Below are 17,776 nucleotides of genomic sequence, written 5' to 3' on the forward strand. Positions count from 1 at the left end.
TTTCCTCATTCCAGTATCACTTAGAGGGTGACCAATCAACCCAATTTGTCTGGAACCAAGGGTTTTCTGGGATATGGACTTTCAGTGCTAAACCCAAGATGGTCTCTATAGTCACCCCACTTTTTTGGGCTCTGAGTTCTGGCTCCAGAGGGAAATCTCATTTCACTCCCATAGCTTATATCATCTCTTTTTCCTTACCCTTTACTGATGTAGATTTGGGACTCAACCTCTTTTCTGCGGGTGACAACCGCCATCTGTCCCAATGTGAAAACTGCTCTCTCAAGTCATTGGAGGTGGTAATAAAGGTGTTTGAGGATTTGAGGCAGTGAGGAGTTGCATATCACCAGGTTGTCCAGCCCCCATCTCCGCAAAGACCCACTGCTTCTTCATATCTGTGTTTCCTTCTCTCTTTGCCTCCTTCTAACACTCAACTGTTCTCACTTTTATTGTGCAAAAAGTTCACCTCTGGAACCTTTACTTATTCTGCATGATCTAAGATATCTTAATGTATTTCGCTAAATAGGAGGTCAACTCCAGATTTTTCACTTTAAAGGCCAGAACGCTGGACAGTGGCTTTGAATTCCTGCATTTACTCTCTCTGCCACTACCTTCTCTCCATGATACTGAAAAATGCTCTGTATTATGAGGGAGAATAAAATTTATTGTGTGTAGTTTGAAATTTATGTGAACTTTGTTCTAATTCTTTCAAACTAGCAATTCATGGCTGGTGTATGTGATAATATTATCACATCTTCAATACATATATTTCAATATATAATTTTCAAAGCACTCCTACAGATGTCACCTCATTTGATCCCTGTATCCTCACTGACAGACAAGACAGGACAGGTGTAAGATACCAATTTAGCAGTTTCAAAATCTGAAGCTTGGATAATTGATGTGACTCACTAGAAAGCAATAGAGCTACTACATATTTTGACTCTAAGTCCAGGAGTCTTGCCACAATTCCATAGTCTCATGTTAAGTTCTTTATTAACCAAAATGCCCAATTAACAAAAAAATGATTCCTCAGTCTGCAGTATATCAGAGAGTTTACCTAAGCAGATCTGGATGGATGAGATGAAATTTCTTTTGGCCTTGTTAGGAACTGCTGGTCTAGGGGCAGACAGGTGCTACCCTACAGGATTCTTTACCTCTGGACCATGGGCTAACTAGGCCCTAGACAGCCAATGATTATTCTCTGTTACTCTAGAAAAGTGTTAGAGGCTGTCTAGAGAAGGCTTTCAAAGCACCCTTGCCTCTGTTGGCTCATCTGCCACCTCTGCTCTCTTGGTCTCCTTGGCTCTCCTCCCCACACCACCTTCTACTTTCTGTGCAATGTTTTAGCCTGAGCAATGTGGAAGTTTAATTTAGCCTCCTATAAAGTCACCCTAACTGGTTTCTTTGCATGCTACTTTATATCAATTACTCTTTATTGTTCAGCTTTAGCAGACATTCACCCACCTCCAATTCTTCCATGAAACAGGCTTTCTCTAGTTTTACCTGACACAGACAAGATCCCATTTCACCTCTACTACTTAAACAGGACTACACTACGCTTTATCCTAATGGCTTCTGTTTTGGCCTCTTTCTCCCTGGGCTTGCTTGGAAAACAAAACAACATCACTCTGGCACAACCCCTTCTTACTTAAGTCCCTTTTCCAAGATTGAGGTTAGAAGGAACCATGACCACACAGTGTAGAGTTCTGTGGTCAGGGCTACATTTAATAGGATCCCTCAGGGTGAGGAGTTATTGGGGAGAGAAGTTGAGTTTTAGCTAAGAGCTAGCCAACGATTTAAACCAAAACGGTTGCTAGGTCTAAGGCAGAGCTTCTCAATCCAGCCCTGGTGACGTATTGGGTTGGATAATTATTATTGTGGGGAAGCTCTATGCACTGGAAGGTATTCATCAGCAACTCTGTCCTCTGCTCCAGATGCCAGCCAGTAACGTCCCTCCAGGTTGTGACAACCAAAAATGTCTCCAGGCATTGCTAAATGTCCATGGTGGAGAGAGGCAAAATCATTCCTATTGAGAACGTCTAGCCCAAGCTGTGAGCACAGGGTGGAAAAGAGAGAGAGACTAAGTCATAAGATTTGGGTCAGGTAGATTAGGAACAGAGAAGAAAGCAAGTTACAAAGTTGGGTCAAGTAAGAGTAAGAAGTTTTACCACCATTAGAAGGATGTCCCACGTTCATCCTACCCAGGAGCTGGACATGAGTTATATGGTTTAAGGGAGCAGATCTAAGTGATCTCATATTTGTCTAAAATGGTTCCTCCTGTTAGCCTAGGCATGCCAATTAAGATGTAAGATTCAGGGTTGGGCAGTTGCCTAACATGCTGCATTTAAGAGACTGATATTAGTGGTTTAAACCAAAAGAGCTGATTGTTTTCATTTAACAACAAGTCCATGGGAGGATGGTCTAGGGGTGGAGCAGGTACTGAAGAAAGTCAACAAGGACATAGGCTCCTTCCAGCATCCAGTGTCATTGCACTCGACATGTGGCTTTCCTTCTTGTGGTTTCAATTTAGCTACACTTATTTTACATTTTATTTAATTTAAAAAATAGCAAACAATGTAGTTATTTTTAAAAGGTAAATAGTACAGAGGAGCATAAAGAAAGAAGCTTAAAAATGACTCCAAATCCAATCACTACTGTTATTTGGTAACTATCATTTCTAACAATGACCATGCATATATACAGGTATAGGGGTGGATAGATAGGCAGATAGAAAGACAGAATATAGATAGGTAAATAGATAAATAAGAATGAGGTTATGTTACACATGCTATTTTTAGTTAAAATAATTAAACTTTTTAAAAAAGAAATAGAGGGAGACTATATGATCTGAGTTCTTGCAGGCTTTACCATGTTTGTATGTGACCTTTTTTCTATTATATATATAACTGAAAGAAATCTTCACTGAGTATAAAATTCTGGGCTCATCCATGCTTTCCCTCAGATCTCTGTAAACATTTCTCCACTGTCTTCTGACATTAACTGTGATGTGAAGAAACTTAAACCACAAGGTTCCAATCAAATTATTAGAGAAGTGTCTGTCAAAACTGTGATTCTTACTTTTAAGGAAATTTGTTTAGTACTCCAGATCTGAGCGAAAAGTGTTGGATCACAGCATCCCCTCTCATACTGGTCCAGATTGCCCAGTTTAAGGCATGCATGCTTGACAGTTCATAGTTTAGGGTTGCGGCCATTGTTTTGTTACATCAAAAAAGGCATTTTACAACTTTTGTTTGTTTTTTGTTGTTTTCTCAAGCATGGAGGAAAGGAATTGGGATTTTAAAAATGACTTTACTTCATCGTCTCTAACACAAATTTTACCCTTATTTTTTTGTAAGTTAAAAAAACAACAAATAGAAAAAAGAGCACATGGAAACAAAATCTTTGTTCTTTGCCCACCAAGCTTTCCTCACACTACATCCAATCCATCAACACTTCCTTCTCATTCTCTTCCAAAATGTACCGTAAGTTTATACACTTTTCTCCATCTCTCCTACTTTATCTCTGTTATGAGCACTATCATGTTTGTCTAGGCAAATGAAACAATTTCTTAACTGTTCCTCCTACTTCCCCTGCTGCTTCTCATCATTCCACCCTTGACACAATAGCCATGGTCATCTTCTTCCATGTAAATCAGGTTATGTTGCTCATTTCCCTGCTTAAAACTTTCCAGGGTTATTTGCTATTGTTATTATTTATAATAACCAAGAACTAGAAACAACCTTAATGTGCATCAACTGGTGAATAGAGAAACAAAACTTGGGCTATCAATACCAAAAACTACCACTCAGAAAAAAAAAAAAAGCACTAATACAGGTTACAATATGAATGAACCTAAAAAACTCATGAAAGAAACTAATGCAAAATACTACATGTTATATGAGTCCTTTTACATAGAAGATCCCATAAAGGCAAATCTATAGGAACAGAAAGTAGATAAACAGTTGTCAAGAACTGGAGGTGGGAATGTTGAGTGCATACGAAGGAGCAGGAGAGATCTTTTGGGGATAATGAAAATCTTCTAAAACTGGATTGTGGTGATGGTCGCATGCTTTTGCAGATTTACTAAAAAGCATTTAATTGAAAAATTAATTGACAGCAACATGCAAAAGAATTAAATTAGACCACTACATTTTACACCTTACACAAAAATTAACTCAAAATGGATTAAAAACTTGAATGTAAGACCTGAAATCATAAAATTCCCAGAGGAAAACATAGGTGGTAACTTCATTGAAATAAGACTTAATGATTCTTTTTCTCTTTGTGAATCTGACTCCAAAGACAAGGGAAACAAAAGCAAAAATAAACAAATGGGACTACATCAAACTAAATAGCTTCTGCACAGCAAAAGAAACTATCATCAAAACCAAAAGGCAACCTACTGAATGGGAGAAGATATTTGCAAATCATTTATCCAATAAGGGGTTAATATCCAAAATATATGTGTAATCCATACACCTCAACAACAACAACAAAAACAAAAAGTAGGCAGAGGATCTGAATAGACATTTTGCCAAAGATATACAGATGGCCAACAGGCACATTAAAAGATGTTCAACATCACTAATTATTAGGGAAATGCAAACCAAATCCACAATGAATGTCACCTCACACCTGTTAGAATGGCTATTACTGAAAAGACAAGAAAAAGCAAATGTTGGATAGGATGTGGAGAAAAGGGAACCATCAGACACTGATGGTGGGGCTGCACATTGATGCAGCCACTATGGAAAACAGTACAGAGATTCCTCAAAGAATTAAAAAGAGAACTAACATATGACCCAGCTATTCCACTTCTGTGTATTTATCCAGAGAACATTAAAAGACTAATTTAAAAATATATATATACCCCTATGTTCATTACAGCATTATTTACAATAGCCAAGATATGGAAAGGTGTCCATCGATGGATGAATGGATAAAGAAGATGTGATACACACACACACACACACACACACACACACACACACACACACACACACACTGGAATACTACTTAGCCATTAAAAAAATAATGAAATGCTGCCATTTCTGACAACATGAAAAGACCTTGAAGGTATTATACTAAGTGAAATAAGTCAGATGGAGAAAGACAAATACCGTATGTTTTCACTCATATGCAGAATCTAAAAAAAAAACCAAATAAACAAAATAAAACAAAAACAAACTCATAGATACAGAGAACATATAAGTACTTACCAGATGGGAAGGGGATTGTGGGGGTGGGCAAAGTGGGTGAGGGGAGTCAACTGTATGGTGATGAGTGGCCAGTAGACTTGTGCTGGTGATGCTTTGTAATGTATACAGATGTTGTTATAATACTGTACACCTGAAACTTATGCAATGAAAAAAAAGAAAAAGTACACAAAGGGAGAAAGAAGGTGGAATACAAGGAAGGTACAAAAAAGCTGGATGCGGATAACCTCAGGCTGTTGGCTTGGTCACCAGGTCAAGAAGGTGAAAGAGATCCACATATATATGAGTCTTTCCATATGAACCAACACTGTGCTAGGCATCAGTGTACCAATTTAAAACAGCACAGTTTCTGACCTCAAAGAGCTCACAGCCAAGCTTATCAGAATCTTGAACCTCATTTGCGCTTACCACTGGGATTCAGACGATCCCAGGCAAATTAAGTGTACTAATGGGAAAGACCCACCTGAAGGCTTGTTAAATTGGGATCTGAAATTTTCTCCTGAGAAAGAATTTATCCTATAAAAATAAAGCCAGGAAAAAAAGCCAGGACTAAGTAACGAATCCTTAGGTTATTGAAAAAGAGAGAGAGAGACGATTTGAGAGTCATTGTGATCTGTTTGCAAATGCCACTCAAGTCTTAGCACCGTTCCTGCTCAAATCATATATAGGTCTTATGGGGGGATTCACTTGTTCTATGTTTTGGGTTTTTTTTTTTAACAATTCACTTGGTTTCTTTTTTGGCAATGATTACGTAATTTTATAGCAAAACTTAATAATAAAGTTTTCTTAAAGAATTAGGGTTTAGGGACTTCCCTGGTGGCGCAGTGGTTAAGAATCCTCCTGCCAGTGGAGGGGGCACGGGTTAGATCCCTGGTCCTGGAAGATCCCACGTGCTGCGGAGCAACTAAGCCCATGCACCACAACTACTGAGCCTGTGCACCACAACTACTGAAGCCCACATGCCAAGAGCCTGTGCTCCGCAACAAAAGAAGCCACCATAATGAGAAGCCCGTGCACCGCAACGAACAGTAGCCCCTGCTCCCCACAACTAGAGAAAGCCCACACGCAGCAACGAAAACCCAATGCAGCCAAAAATAAATAAATAAGTAGTTTTGTTTTTTTTTTTTTTTAAAGAACTAGGGTTTATGGTAGTGGTGGTCTACATTGGTGAGGGAGGGACCGTTTGCAAAGTTTTTCCTAGGACTGTGTCCTCTTGTTGGCTGTTACTGTCTAGTGCTCTTTTTGAAGGCACCATATTCAAGCTTGGAAACAGATGTTTTCATTCCACTCTCCACGTTCTGATCCCTGAGCGATGTCCTCCAAGCTGGTGAGAGCAAATGGTAGCTCCCATCACAATGGCAACACTGCCGTCTGTCTGTCTTCTGCAGCAATTTGTGAGACTCAGAAGCTGGTGTTTTCAGTGCTTTTGTGCTTGTTTTATGGCAAATCACAACCCACATGAAGCAAAACACCAACATGGCAACATCAAAGACACAAGCCCAAAGCAGAATGGCTCACTTAATAATTGCATACAAACCACTTCAATGTGAGCCTAGTGTAGCAGTTACAAGTGACTGAGAGGGAATGACATCCTGTTCAGGCTGGGGTTATATGTGGAAGCAGGTTGCAGGTACTGAGCTAAGACACAGTATGACAGACACTTGGGTAAGTCTAGAATCCAGGATAAGGTAGAGAGAGGAATGAGACTGATTCAGGATAGGATCCAGGAGCTGGTGGTCAGGACAGAGGAAGGGTCCAAAATAAGAATAATCTAGAGCAGGGACTGGCAAGCTTTTTCTGCAAGAGGCCAAATAGTAAATATTTTAGGCTTTGTGGGTTTTTGTTGCCACTACTCAACTCTGCCATTGTAGCATGAAAGCAGCCATATACCATACATAAAAGAATAAGTGGGACTACATCCCAGTAAATCTTTATTTAGGGACACTGAAATTTTAATTTCATATACTTTTCATAAAATAGTCTTCTTTTGATTTTTTTCGATGATTTAAAAATGCAAAAACCATTCTTAGCTCATGGGCTATACAAAATCAGGCAGAGGACCAGATTTGGCTAATGAGCAGTTTGCCAATCTCTAGTCTAGAGCAGCACCATCCAATAGAAATATAATGTAAGCCACAAACACAAAGCATACATGTAATTTTAAATTTTCTAGTAGCTACATTTTAAGAAGTAAAAAAAACAAGTGATTAAGAGATTATCCTGAACTCTTTGGTCTCAGCTTCCTTAACTGTAAAATAAAGCTAATGATAATAACTCATGGGATTGTTGTGAAGATTAAACTCAAACCACAGGACGTGCTTAGAACAGTGCCTAGCACACAGTAAGTCATCAATAAACTTAGTTCCATTGCTACTATTTCAAAAAAAGAAACAGAAAGATTAGTTTTAATAATATATTTTAACTCAATAAGTATTATCATTTCAGTATGTAATCAATGTAAGAAAATTATTGAGATCTTTTACACTCTTTTTTTAATACTAAATCTTTGAAATTCAGTATGTATTTTATATTTACATCACATTTCAAGTGCTCAGTAACCACCTGTAGCTAGTGGCTACATGTAAGACAGCACAGATCTAGGGCAAAGATGAATCCATGTATCAAAGGATAGAGTCAGGCAATAGAGCAGATCCAGGTAGACCAGGAAGAGGCAGAATACATCACAGGGAAAAGAGAAAGTAAAAGGTCAAGGAGGTAAGTAAGTTGTGGGCATCTGGGCAAGTACCACAGCAAACCATGATCCAGGATTCAGGAGAACATCTGGGCAGCAGAGATAAGCTTTAGTACGACTATTTATTTAGGACCTTCTGGGACAGGCACCACAGGAAGCACTTCACACTAATTCACATTCATTCTCTCATTTAATCTTCACAACAGCCTTGTGAGGCCAGTAATTTTACCCTTGCATCAGGAGTGAGACTCAGAAGAGATTTGCTCAAAATCCTCCAGCTGGTGAGTAGTAGAGGTAGGATTTGAACTTGTGTCTCACTGCTCCAACTCCAGTTCATTCTCTCTTCACCTCTTACCTGAACTAGTGCAACAGCATCAAACCTGGTCTCCCTGCCCCCAGTCTCCTTGGCTCCAATTTTTCTAGCATTCAAATAGCAAAATAGGGCTTCCCTGGTGGCGCAGTGGTTGAGAGTCTGCCTGCCAATGCAGGGGACACGGGTTCGAGCCCTGGTCTGGGAAGATCCCACATGCCACGGAGCGACTGGGCCCGTGAGTCACAATTGCTGAGCCTGCGCATCTGGGGTCTGTGCTCCGCAGCAAGAGAGGCTGCGATAATAAGAGGCCCGCACACCGCAATGAGGAGTGGCCCCCGCTTGCCGCAGCTAGAGAAAGCCCTCTCACAGAAACGAAGATCCAACACAGCCATAAATAAATAAATAAATAAATAAAATTTAAATAGCAAAATAATTTGCTTAAACCCCAATTCTGGACATATCCCTTTCTGGCTCAAAAACCTCCATTGGCTCCACTTGCCTACAGAATTAAACCTCAAGTTCAGGAAGAATGGGTCCTAGGCTACCTACCTTATTTTAGTTAGCTCTCACAAGACTTCCCTGGTGGTGAAGTGGTTAAGAATCCACCTGCTAATGCAGGAGACATGGGTTCAATCCCTGGCCCTGGAAGATCTCACATGTCACAGAGCAACTAAGCCCGTGCACCACAACTACTGAGTCTGCAGTCTAGAGCCCATTAGCCACAACTACTGAGCCTTCATGCCACAACTATTGAAGCCTGCACACCTAGAACCCGTGCTCTGCAACAAGCCACCACAATGAGAAGCATACGCACTGCAAAGAAGTGTAGCCCCTGCTCGCCACAACTAGAGAAAGCCCATGCACAGCAGTGAAGACCAAACGCAGGCAAAAAAAAAAAAAAAAAAAATCCTTAAAATAAAATAATTAGCTCTCACTGACTTCTAAGCATAGCATTCCAGACCCTCAATATTCCATCCTACCACGCTGCCTTCATGGTCCTTGATCTCTCCCATTATATATATATAGAGCAGATGTGGAAGCATCCAGTCAAACAGTCATGGACTCCCTGAGTTTTCCCTGAACACAACCTGTGATTTTCACATCAGTGCCCTGAGTCACACTGTTCTTCAACTTCATATGACCTCCTACTAGTCCTTTCCATCACCTTTACTTGCACAGACCCTAACTCTCTCAATCACATCCCTCCATGAATCTTTGGTTCCCTGATCCCTCTTCTGGACTCTCCCAGCACCATAGGTTCATGCCACTTTTATAGTTCTTATTACTTTCTACTTTGTTTTGGTGTGTCTCTCATCTCTCCTTCTACATTGTGAGCTACAAGGAAAGGTTCTGTATCTTTCTGTCTCCCAGAGAACATGCCATAATGTTTCACACTAACAGATTGTGTACTCAGTAAGCTTGTTTAATTAAAAAGTAATTGTTTAATTAAAAAATAAATCCATGTTGGTTGAATTGAATTGATCTATACTGATGTTTAAAAATTTTGCCTCCAATTTGTTTCTTTAAAATGTATGGGAAATTTTAACTGAAACAATTCACTATATTAATCTAAATATATAAAATTAAGTAATATTCAGGTGGATCTTAATGTGCCACCATTAAGCAGAAAAGAGAACCATACAGTTCATTGTGTTTTCATTTTTGCTTTGGCTGCTAGAAAACTCAGTTGAAAAATTGATGCTCAAGGATGAAAATATACTTAACCTAGGATTCTAGAGTCCCCACGACTACTCTCCCCCTTTAGTGATTCAGGCTTTTGTTTTTGTTACAAAAATGTTTAGACTGATTTTAAGTATTGTTTATTGAAAGCTGCCTGAAATACTTTTGAAAGTGTGTGTGAAAGGGAATATACTTTTGAAAGTATGTGTAGATCCTAAGTCAACACTTTAGTAGGATTTGTTTGTGAACTTAATCATGAGGCATGAACATGAAGCATTCTGGGCTCATAGCCCCACAGATGTGTGGGCAAGAGGAGGAGGCAAGATGAAAAGGCCTGGAACAAAAAGAAGTGACTCAGCATTAGAGCTGGCCCCTGAAGGAGAAACCATCAGTGCAAAACCACAATTCAGCAGGATGTGGTGGCCTCAGGCTTGATTGAGCTGAAGCTGCAATGCAAGGGACCAACCCAGAGTGTGGGACATGGCAGCGGGAACCAGACAGCAGCAATACCCAAGAGCCTGGCAATGAATCCCTTAGGAATACCAAGCATTTGATGGTGAGGAATTGTTAGGAATAGAACACAACTTCCATGGGAAAGGTTGACAAGATCCAGAAGGGGATGAGAACCCCTGTTTAGAGGAATGGAACCCAGAACCAGAAAGCAGCCCCAGGGTGTAACACTAGAGATGAACAAGGAACCAACACAGAAACAGCTATGAAGAGTGAGCAATGGTGCAGAGCACAGGGGAAGGCTGTGCCTCTGAATGCCATAGGCCCCAGACTCACAGCAAATCCTGCCTAACTATCAGTGGGCTCAGAGCCACCAACAAGCCAATGGAGTCTTAGATGGAGATCACCCAACCTAAAGATTTAAGTCTTCACTCCTCATAGAAAAATGTAACAAGAAGAGACATGGGATGATGATTTCCTGTTTTGACCAAGGTCCTGAGAGAATGCAAGATATGATATGTCAGCTTTGATGGGGGGCAGTGGGCAGGAAACCTCTAGAGAAGGTACCTGAATAGGCAGAAAACAACCTGGAGCACAGAACACCTATCAGCAGAAGGCAGAGGCCTGCCAAACGGCACCTCACTGTGCGAGACAACTCTGGTAACAAGGAAAACATCTAAGATGAGAAAGGGAACACCACTTCCTCCCTGCCCATTACAACCAACGCACTTTCCCTTCACATCTTTTTCTCCACAATTTACAGATGAGGAAACTAAAACTCAGAGAGCTCTGTACCCAAGTCATCCCATTATCATGTGGCAGAGCCAGCATTCAAATCCAGGTCCCTTTGATACTTGAGCTGGTGCTCTTACCACACACGAAGCTTTCATTAAATAAGAGGTGATGAAAAATAAATGAAACTATTGGTGCTCACTAAAGACTGCACTCGGCACTGGGCTAGGGGAGGTCAGCCCTCTTCTGCTCCAGGACTTCAAGAGGAAAACACATTTTCCCGGGGGAGGGTAGTGCGGGGGGACATGCATGTGATTCCCTGGAGGCTGTACTCACATCCTGAATAGAGAAATTACAGTCCCTACAGGCGCCCTCCCCTGCTTCAGTTCGTGGAGCAGATTAGGCTTGCCAATGCCTCAGGCAAAGGGCTTGGCTGCAGACCCCAAAGGTCAAAAGTGCTGTTCCTCCTCACCTGATGGCCTGCCTGGTTGGCAGCCAATGACTCCAGTTTGGACAATTACTCTGCTAGGTGCACAGGATCCCTCGAGTCTGCCTAGCTTGACATTTCCTCTTCAACTGCCAAACCTTGCTCTCTACCTCTCTTTACAGGGCTGATTCATCTTTTCAAGTTATATAGATGGCATTTTGGGGTGCTCTGGACTTCCAGGTATGTTGAGAGTTTTCTCAAGTAGGGAATAATTGGGAAAGGCTCAGACCTAAATCAGATGCACTTCACATGTATTTATTTTTTGATGTCTTTCTTGCACAAGTATTGTAGCAACCCAGAATTCCCCATCCAAAGCAAAGGTAAAAACATACATCATTAATTATGATGTCAAACTTGCTTAAGAAATCTCTAGAAGCCATGGTAAATTTTTTAAAAAAATGAAAAAGCAATCCAGTAGGGCCTTAAACCCTCATCCTATACAATCTCTGAGATCCTTTCGTCCAACCGGTTCTGGGCAGATAGCATCCCTTCCTGGCCACTGAAATCTTCTGCCTGTGCTATAGGTCCCCCTCTCTGTTCTGCTGATGCTGATACTCACACCAGGGAATCCTCTGACTACCCAACTTGTTGACGCAACACTCTTATGTTCCCAAAGAGATGCAGGAGGGGAAGCCTTCTCTCCACCAAGATTAAGATGACTTTATTCCCAAGAAGGGGGCCTCATTGTGGCCTCACTCTTCACTAAGGAATCCAAGACAAGTTTCCATCTTCAGATGGGTTGGAAGACATTTGAATGTCACCATCCCAAAGTCTCTCTCCTTGTTAATAATCAATTTATGTCTCAAGACAGGAAGGGACTCACCTTCAAGGGGAAATTCTAACCTATGCCAAGAACTTCCCCAGGGGTGGGTAATATAGTTTTCCCCCTCTCTGGTGAGACTTCATTTTGGTTTCCCAAGATTCAACCATCAATTTCACATTCCAGAGGTCCAGGAAATCCCCAGGTAAATAGTCCTCCTGGCAACATGCTCCACTGGAGCCCAAATCCCCACTGGAGCAAATGGATCAGCCTTCCCCCTCAAAACCACACTGTACTGATGCACACACATAAATATGTTTATAGTTCCTTATTAAGGATCAAGTAAAGAAAAACCTAGAAGCCTCTGAAAAAGAGTGAGAGGCAATTTCCACATTAAGCCTAGGAATGAGATAATATTCAAGCCAGAAGTCAGGAAGACTGGCAGCAAGTTGTTATGAGATGTGTTTCCACAAGTGGCTCAGAAGTCTGGCTGTGAGTGCTGAGAAGGTGCTAGAAGTGCACTTTTACATGCTGCTGACTGGGTGAACTGGGCCAGGCCCCACCACCTAAAGGGTCAGTGCGGAGTCAGACAGCTGTGGCCAAGGAGACACAGGGGTAACACGTGGCCATTGATGTGATGGTTAAGGGTTCCTAGCCCCACATTGAACTGAATTAAGAGCCACTTCCTGGGGGTACCTTCAAAATGGCAGAGAAGTAAGACATGGAGATCATCTTCCTCCCCACAAATATATCAAAAATACATCTATATGTGGAACAACTCCTACAGAACACCTACAAAATGCAGGAAGAAGACCTTAGACTTCCCAAAACATGCCCTCAGGCGACCTACATGCAGAGGCAGGGCCAAATCCAAAGCTGAACACCAGGAGCTGTGGAAACAAAGAAGAGAAAGGGAAATTTCTCCCAGCAGCCTCAGGAACAACGGATTAAATACCCACGATCAACTTGATGTACCCTGCATGTGTGGAATAACTGAATGGACAATGAATCATCCCAAAATTGAGGTGGTGGACTTCAGGAGCAACTGTAGACTTGGGGTTTGCTTTCTGCATCTAATTTGTTTCTAGTTTTATGTTTATTTTAGTTTAGTATTTAGAGCTTATTATAATTGGTAGATTTGTTTATTGATTTGGCTGCTTTCTTCCTTTTCTATATATATATTTTTCCCGCTTTTTCTCTTTTTGTGAGTGTATATGTATGTACTTCTTCGTGTGATTTTGTCTGTATAGCTTTGTTTTACCATTTGTCCTTGAGTTCTGTCTGTCTTTTTTTATTTTTAATTTTTATAGGTTTTAGCTCATGTTATCATTGGTAGATTTGTTCTTTTGGTTTGGTTGCTCTCTTCTTTCTTCTTCTTTTTTATTACTATTTTAATTTTTTTATTTTTAATAATTTATTTTTTCTTTTTCATTTTAATAACTTTATTTTATTTTTTTCCTTCTTTTTTTTTCTCCTTATTCTTCTCAGCCTAGTGGCTGACAGGGTCTTGGTGCTCTGGCCGGGTGTCACGCCTGAGCCTCTGAGGTGGGAGAGCCAAGTTCAGGACATTGGTCCACCAGAGACTTCCTGTACCCACGTAATATCAAACAGTGAAAGCTCTCCCAAAGATCTCCATCTCAACACTAAGACTCAGCTCCACTCAACAACTAGAAAGCTATAGTTCTGGACACGCTATGCCAAACAACTAGCAAGACAGGAACACAACCTCACCCATTAGCAGAGAAGCTGCCTAAAATCATAATAAGTTCACAGACACCCCAAAACATACTACCGGATGCAGTCCTGCCCACCAGAAATACAAGACCCAGCCTCATCCACCAGAACACAGACACCGGTCCCCTCCACAAGGAAGCCTACACAGCCCACTGAACCAACCTTACTTACTGGGGGCAGACATCAAAAACAATGGGAACTATGAACCTGCAGCCTGTGAAAAGGAGACCTCAAACACAGTAAGTTAAGCAAAATGAGAAGACAGAGAAATACACAGCAGATGAAGGAGCAAGGTAAAAACCTACCAGACCAAACAAATGAAGAGGAAATAGGCAGTCTACCTGAAAAAGAATTCAGAGTAATGATAGTAAAGATGATCCAAAATCATGGAAACAGAATGGAGAAAATACAAGAAACTTTTAACAAGGACCTAGAAGAACTAAAGAGCAAACAAACAATGATGAATGACACATGAAGAGATTAGAGTTGGAAACTTCCCTAATATAGGAAAGGAAATAGTCAATCAACTCCAGGAAGCACAGAAAGTCCCATACAGGATAAATCCAAGGAGAAACACTCCAAGACACATATTAATCAAACTATCAAAAATTAATACAAAGAAAAAATATTAAAAGCAGCAAGGGAAAAGCAACAAATAACATAAAAGGGACTCCCCATAAGGTTAACAGCTGAACTTTCAGCAGAAACTCTCCAAGCCATAAGGGAGTAGCAGGACATATTTAAAGTGATGAAAGGGAAAAACCTACAACCAAGATTATTTTACTCAGCAGGATCTCATTAAGATTCGATGGAGAAATTAAAATATTTACAGACAAGCAAAAGTTAAGAGAATTCAGAACCACCAAACCAGCTTTATAACAAAGGCTACAGGAATTTCTCTAGGCAGGAAACACAAGAGAAGGAAAAGACCTACAATAAGAAACTCAGAACAATTAAGAAAATGGTAATAGGAACATACATATTAATAACTACCTTAAATGTAAATGGATTAAATGCTCCAACCAAAAGACATACACTGGCTGAATGGATACAAAATCAAGACCCATATATATGCTCCACATGTAGATGTATTTCTGATGTATTTGTGGGGAGGAAGGTGATCTCCACATCTTACTCTTCCACCATCTTGAAGCTCCTCCAGAACTTTACTAGGGAGGAAACACAAAAAAAGAAAAAGACCTACAGTAACAAACACAAAACAATTAAGAAAATGGTAATAGGAACATACATATCAATAATTACCTTATTGTAAATGGATTAAAGGCTCCAACCAAAAGACACTGACTGGCTGAATGGATACAAAAACAAGACCTATATATATGCTGTCTACAAGAGACCCACTTCAGACCTAGGGACACATACAGACTGAAAGTGAGGGGATGGAAAAAGATATTCCATGCAAATGGAAATCAAAACAAAGCTGGAGTAGCAATTCTCATATCAGACAAAATAGACTTTAAAATAAAGACTATTACAAGAGACAAAGAAGGACACTATATAATGATCAAGGGATCGATCCAAGAGGAAGGTATAACAATTGTAAATATTTATGCACCCAACATAGGAGCACCTCAATACATAAGGCAAATACTAACAGCCATAAAAGGGGAAATCAACAGCAACACAATCATAGTAGGGGACTTTAACACCCCACTTTCACCAATGGACAGATCATCCAAAATGAAAATAAATAAGGAAACACAAGCTTTAAATGATACATTAAACAAGATGGACTTAATTGATATTTATAGGACATTCCACCCAAAAACAACAGAATACACATTTTTCTCAAGTGCTCACAGAACATTCTTCAGGATAGATCATATCTTAGGTCACAAATCAAGCATTGGTAAATTGAAGCAAATGGAACTCATATCAAGGATCTTTTCTGACCACAACGCTATGAGACTAGATATCAATTACAGGAAAAAATCTGTAAAAATACAAACACATGGAGGCTAAACACTACACTACTTAATAACCAAGAGCTCACTGAAGAAATCAAAGGGAAATCAAAAAATACCTAGAAACAAGTGACAATGAAAACACGATGACCTAAAACCTATGGGATGCAGCAAAAACAGTTCTAAGAGGGAAGTTTATAGCAATACAATCCTTCCTCAAGAAACAAGAAACATCTAAAATAAAAAACGTAACTTTACAACTAAAGCAATTAGAGAAAGAAGAACAAAAAAAACCAAAGTTAGGAGAAGGAAAGAAATCATAAAGATCAGATCAGAAATAAATGAAAAAGAAATGAAGGAAATGATATCAAAGATCAATAAACCTAAAAGCTGGTTCTTTGAGAAGATATACAAAATTGATAAACCATTAGCCAGACTCATCAACAAAAAAGGGAGAAGACTCAAATCAATAGAATTAGAAATGAAAAAGGAGAAGTAACAACTGACACTACAGCAATACAAAGGATCATGAGAGATTACTACAAGCAACTATATGCCAATAAAATGGACAACCTGGAAGTAACAGACGAATTCTTAGAAAAGCAAAACCTTCCGAGACTGAACCAGGAAGAAATACAAAATATAAACAGATCAATCACAAGCACTGAAATTGAGACTGTGATTAAAAAATCTTCCAACAAACAAAAGTCCAGGACCAGATGGCTTCACAGGCGAATTCTATCCAACATTTAGAGAAGAGCTAACACCTATCCTTCTCCAACTCTTCCAAAATATAGCAGAGGGAAGAACACACCCAAACTCATTCTATGAGGCAACCAACACCCTGATAACAAAACCAGAAAAAGATTCACAAAAAAAGAAAACTACAGAACAATATCACTGATGAACAGAGATGCAAAAAACCTCAACAAAATACTAGGAAACAGAATCCAACAGCACATGAAAAGGATCATACACCATGATCAAGTGGGGTTTATCCCAGGAATGCAAGGATTCTTCAATATACACAAATCAATAACTGTGATATACCATATTAACAAAATGAAGAATAAAAACCATATGATCATCTCAATAGATGCAGAAAAATATTTCAACAAAATTCAACACACATTTATGATAAAAACCCTCCAGAAAGTAGGCATAGAAGGAACTTACCTCAACATAATAAAGGCCATATATGACAAACCTATAGCCAACATCATTCTCAATGGTGAAAAATGGAAACCACTTCCTCTAAGATCAGGAACAAGACAATGATGCCTACTCTCACCACTATTATTCAACATAGTTTTGGAAGTTTTAGCCACAGCAATCAGAGAAGAAAAAGGAAATAATCCAAATCGGAAAAGAAGAAGCAAATCTGTCACTGTTTGCAGATGACATGATACTATACATAGAGAATCCTAAAGATGCTACCAGAAAACTACAAGGGCTAATCAATGAATTTGGTAAAGTAACATGATACAAAATTAATGCACAGAAATCCCTTGTATTCCTATACACTAATGATGAAAAATCTGGAAGAGAAATTAAGGAAACACTTCCATTTACCATTGCAACAAAAAGAATAAAATACCTAGGAATAAACCTACCTAGAGGGACAAAAGACCTATATGCAGAAAACTATAAGACACTGATGAAAGAAATTAAAGATGATACAAACAGATGGAGAGATATACCATGTTCTTTGATTAGAAGAATCAACATTGTGAAAATGACTATACCACCTGAAGCAATCTACAGATTCAATGCAATCCCTATCAAAC

Source organism: Balaenoptera acutorostrata, chromosome 20 (genome assembly GCF_949987535.1).
Source record: "Balaenoptera acutorostrata chromosome 20, mBalAcu1.1, whole genome shotgun sequence".
NCBI classification, from domain to species: domain Eukaryota; kingdom Metazoa; phylum Chordata; class Mammalia; order Artiodactyla; family Balaenopteridae; genus Balaenoptera; species Balaenoptera acutorostrata.